Here is a 5563-nt window from a genome sequence, read left to right as displayed (position 1 = left end):
TCATGTGTCATTATTTGATTATCACTAAGTTGGCTCAATGAATGTTACAGAATTTGGATCAACAACCTCATCAAGATTATGGATCATAAACCCAAGGCAAAAGGAAAGCATGGAGAGGCCTCAAAGCCCAAGAAACACAACAGAAGCTCAATATAGAAAGTGTATAAATAGGATAGAATTTAAGTTAGAAAGGACCTTTTACTTTGACCTTCACTTTTAGCTAGTTTTCATATCTTTGTAATTGAATTCAGAGCTATGACTCACTAAACCCCCTTTCATTGGGTTAGGGAGCTCTATTGTAATTCAATGAATCAATAATAGTTTATCTTCTTCTTCAATCTTTTCTCTTGAATTTTGTTAGAAAGCTTCTCGATCTAATTCCATTGGGTAGTTGTCTTGGGAAAGAAACTACCCATAATTGGAATCCTTCGGAACCTTGGGAAAGGAATGGAGGATTCATGCTAGAGAAGCTTTCTCACAGTGAATTGGATTGGGGTTTGGATGGATATTGTGACATGTAATCCTACCAAATTGTGGTTCATGAAACTGTGTGGTATAATCAGTGATCGAGCATCATCTCTTCTTATGAACACTTAAACCAAGGGATTGGGAATTTGTTCATTTTTAGAGAGTATTGGTGAGCCAAGGGATTGGGATCCAATCATATAAGATTGCCAAGCAAAATTCAATGAACGCATTGCTTGAGGAAGAGATAAACATGTTTTGATTCGGAGATCTCAATATCTCCTATAACCCAATGAATCCCCCAATTCTGATTTCCATCTTCTCTTTACATTCTGCAACTCAATTCATGCAATCAACCCCCATTCCCTTTTAATTTCAGCAATTTAGTTTCTGCTCTTTAATTCATGCAATTTAAGATTCCGCCATTTAATTTTCTTGTCATTTACTTTTCCCGCCAATTTTACATTCCGCAATTCTCATCTCAATTTTGATTCCGCTCAACTAGAACACACTTCTAATCCGAATTGCTCACTCAACCAATCCTTGTGGGATTCGACCTCACTCTATTGTGAGTTTTTACTTGACGATAACCGGTGCACTTGCCGGAAGGAATTTTGCCGATCGTGCAACTTCCTAAATCGTAGCATAACTAGTTTATGCGCATCAAGTTTATGGCGCCGTTGCTGGGGATTGGTTTTCGATTGACAATTCTCAAATTGGAAGTTAACTAGATTGAGCAATTTCTCTTGCTTTGTTAATTCTGTTCAAGTTACTTGTCGAATTTTAATTTTTGCACTCGGTTACATGCTTTCTTTCTTTATGCCTTTAAATTCAAGCAACTAACTCACTGACTCACTAACTGTTTGAATTAATTCCTCAATTGCTCTAACCATACTCTTCCATTAACCAAGAGTATTTCACTTGTTTGTACCTTGCTGTGTTCTTGTATGACAGGTAGGAGAGGAGAGACATCAACTCCTCCATATACCGAACCAGAGAGGACCCTTCATAGACTGAGAAGGGAAGCAAGAGGGAAGAGAGTAGTGGGAGAAGAGGAATCTGAAGGAGAATCTGAGGACAATTTTGAGGAAGCTTTAGATCTCAACATGGATAGAGAAGTTCACAACCATGAGAGAGCTGATGGAAACAATGCCATTCCTGAGAGGAGGGTTCTTAGTTCATACATAAACCCAACCTCTGGGAATTGTGGTAGTAGCATCCAGAAACCACCCATTCAGGCCAACAATTTTGAGCTCAAGCCACAGCTAATATCACTTGTGGAGAATCATTGTTCATTTGGTGGGAGTGCTAATGAAGACCCAAACCAACATCTCACAAAATTCCTGAGAATTTGTGACACTGTGAAGTCCAATGGAGTCCAGGAAGATGCCTATAAACTGCTTTTGTTCCCATTTTCACTTAGGGACAAAGCAGCTAAGTGGCTGGAATCATTCCCAAGGGGGAGTCTAACAACATGGGATGAGGTGGAAAGCAAGTTTCTGGCACGTTTCTACCCCCCACAAAAGGTCAATAGGCTTCGATCTGAGGTTCAAACTTTTAGACAACAAGATGGTGAAACTCTCTACGAGGCATGGGAGAGATTCAAGGACTTGACAAGGAAATGCCCACCAGACATGTTCCATGATTGGGTGCAATTGCATATCTTCTATGATGGACTCTCTTATGAATCAAGGAAGGCTGTAGACCATTCATCAGGAGGTTCATTGAACAGGAAAAAGACTGTGGAAGAGGCCATTGAAGTGATTGAGACAGTGGCTGAGAATGAGTACTACTATGCATCAGAAAGGCACAACACTAAGGGAGTCATGGAGCTGAACCATGTTGATACAATTCTAGCCCAAAACAAGGTGTTTGCCAAGCAACTAGCAGAGCTTACCAGGCAATTAGAAACAAAGCAAGTGGCTGCAATACACACACAAGATCAAGAGGAAGTAAGCATTGAAGGAGGTGATTGGGAAGAGGCCAACTATGTGGGAAACCAACAAAGGCAATCATATGATCCACATTCCAACACTTACAACCCAGGCTGGAGAAACCACCCAAACTTTGGGTGGGGGAACCAACAAACCCAACCACAAAACCACAAACCTTACAACCACAACCAACATAACAATTCCACATACCAAAACTCCAACCAAAGATCATACCAAGCCACACAAAACACTTACCCCCAACCATCATATCATGGCCAAAATAATCAACCTACCCAACCTAATCAGAACCAACAATTTCAAGATCAATTAAACCGGATAGAAGGAATGCTTGCAACCATGAGCCAAGACATAACCGAATTGAAAGCTTTTAAGGAAGAAGTAAATTCTAACTTGCAAAACCAAGGAGCTGCCATCCAGAAGCTAGAAAATCAAATTTCGTATTTGACTAAGCAAGCCCCTGGGACAAGCGGTTCTCATGCTGCCAAGGCTATTGCAAGGGAAGAATGTAAGGCCATAACCCTCAGAAGTGGAAAGAATCTAAAGGAGATCTCAAAGGAAACCACAGAGGATGAAGCAAAGGAAAATGTGAAAGACAAAGAACAAGGACAATCTTTTACACCGTCTGCAACAAAAGAAAAAGAAAAAGAGGTCCTGAAGCCTTACACACCTAAAGCACCTTATCCTCAACGTTTGATGAAAAGTGAAAAGGATGGCCAATTCTTCAGGTTCTTGGAGATTTTCAAGAAGCTTCAAATCAACATTCCCTTTGCTGAGGCAATAGAGCAAATGCCACTCTATGCAAAATTCTTAAAAGAATTAATGACCAAGAAGAGAAGCTGGAGAAATGAGGAAACTGTGTTGTTAACTGAAGAATGCAGTGCCATCATTCAGCACAAATTGCCTCAGAAATTGAAGGACCCAGGCAGTTTCCAAATCCCCTGCATCATAGGAGAAGTCATGGTGGAGAAGGCCTTGTGTGACTTAGGGGCCAGCATCAATTTGATGTCGCTAACAATGATGAGAAGAATGAAGATTGAGGAAGCCAAACCAACAAGAATGGCCCTCCAATTGGCAGATCGAACTTTTAAATTCCCTCATGGGATAGTTGAAGATTTGTTGGTGAAAGTGGGAGAATTTATATTTCCTGCTGATTTTGTGGTGTTAGATATGGAGGAAGAAGCCAAAGCTTCAATAATTCTGGGAAGACCCTTCCTAGCTACTGCTGGAGCCATCATAGATGTACAAAAGGGTGAACTCACTCTTAGACTACATGATGAGAAATTGGTGTTTAATGTATTCAAGGCAATGAGCTATCCATCAGAATCACTAAGGGAATGCATGAGGGTTGATGTAGTGGACATTGCAGTACAAGAAACTTTTGAGGAAACAATAAAGGAAGTGGCAGAGGAGGAGTTCACCAAGGATACTGAAGTTAGTGATATCAAGGGTGCTGACACAACCATGCTAAGCATGCCAGAGAGAGTGAAAGAAGAAAAGGAAGCACCAAAACCTGAGCTCAAAGCATTGCCCCCTAATCTCAAATATGCATACTTGGGTAGTGATGAGAGTCACCCTGTTATCATTAGCTCTGCCCTTAGCCAAGAACAGGAAGAAGAATTGATCAAGGTGCTGCAAACTCATCAAGATGCCATTGGATGGACCCTAGCTGATTTGAAGGGGATAAGTTCATCCATATGCATGCATAAAATCTTGTTAGAAGAGGATGCTAGACCCTCCATTCAAGCTCAGAGAAGATTGAATCCCGTCATGAAAGAAGTGGTACAAAAGGAAGTCAGGAAGTTATGGCAGGCAGGGGTAATCTACCCCATTTCTGATAGCCCATGGGTTAGTCCCATCCATGTAGTTCCCAAGAAAGGTGGCATAACTGTGGTGCCAAATGAGAAGAACGAACTCATACCCACAAGAACCGTCACTGGGTGGAGGATGTGCATAGACTACAGGAAGCTCAATGAAGCCACCAGAAAGGATCATTTCCCACTCCCATTCATGGATCAGATGCTTGAAAGGCTTGCCGGACATGCTTACTATTGCTTCTTGGATGGATATTCAGGCTACAACCAAATAGTAGTTGATCCTAGTGATCAAGAGAAAACATCATTTGTTTGTCCATATGGAGTTTTTGCTTATAGACGCATGCCCTTTGGATTGTGCAATGCACCTGCCACTTTCCAAAGATGCATGCTGTCCATCTTTTCGGACATGATTGAAAAATTTATTGAGGTCTTCATGGACGATTTTTCTGTGTTTGGAGATTCTTTTCCCAGCTGCCTACACCACCTTGCCTTGGTGCTTAAGAGGTGCCAAGAGACTAACCTAGTATTAAACTGGGAAAAGTGTCATTTCATGGTCACAGAAGGAATAGTCCTTGGCCACAAAATCTCTAATAGAGGCATGGAGGTGGACAGAGCTAAGGTGGAAATCATTGAAAAACTACCTCCACCAAGTAATGTCAAGGCAGTTAGGAGTTTTTTGGGACACGCTGGTTTTTACAGAAGGTTTATTAGAGACTTTTCTAAAATAGCCAAACCTTTGAGTAACTTGCTTGTCTCTGATACACCCTTTGTATTTGATAAAAATTGCATGCTAGCCTATGAACTTTTGAAGCAAAAACTTTCCTCTGCACCTATCATTGCCCCACCTGATTGGAACTTACCTTTTGAACTGATGTGTGATGCATCAGACCTTGCTATTGGGGCAGTGTTAGGACAAAGGAAAGACAATTTGGTACATGTGATTTATTATGCCAGTAAAGTCTTAAATGCTAACCAAAGGAATTACACAACCACTGAAAAAGAACTCTTGGCAATAGTCTTTGCATTTGACAAATTTAGATCCTATCTCATTGGATCTAAAGTCATTGTCTTCACTGATCATTCAGCTTTAAAATATTTACTTGCTAAACAAGAATCTAAACCAAGACTTATTAGATGGGTTCTTTTGTTGCAGGAATTTGACATTGAAATCAAAGACAAGAAGGGTGTAGAGAACAAGGTGGCAGACCATTTATCAAGGATACCATGTGAAGAAGGAAGCACACAAAGCACACATATAAATGAGTGCTTTCCTGATGAACAACTCATGGTAATTCACAAAGCACCCTGGTTTGCAGACATAGCAAACTT

General features: G+C 40.8%; 1 non-coding gene across 1 annotated transcript; it reads right to left on the bottom strand.

Annotated features, from left to right (window-relative positions):
- Positions 1 to 1997: 1997 nt before the first annotated feature.
- On the bottom strand, positions 1998 to 2101 carry LOC112767922 (small nucleolar RNA R71). Its single transcript, XR_003185361.1, has one exon. It is a non-coding gene; the product is annotated as a small nucleolar RNA R71 (small nucleolar RNA).
- Positions 2102 to 5563: the final 3462 nt, after the last annotated feature.

Source organism: Arachis hypogaea, chromosome 17 (assembly GCF_003086295.3).
Source record: "Arachis hypogaea cultivar Tifrunner chromosome 17, arahy.Tifrunner.gnm2.J5K5, whole genome shotgun sequence".
NCBI classification, from domain to species: Eukaryota; Viridiplantae; Streptophyta; class Magnoliopsida; order Fabales; family Fabaceae; genus Arachis; species Arachis hypogaea.
This window is presented reverse-complemented; position numbering and strand designations above follow the sequence as displayed.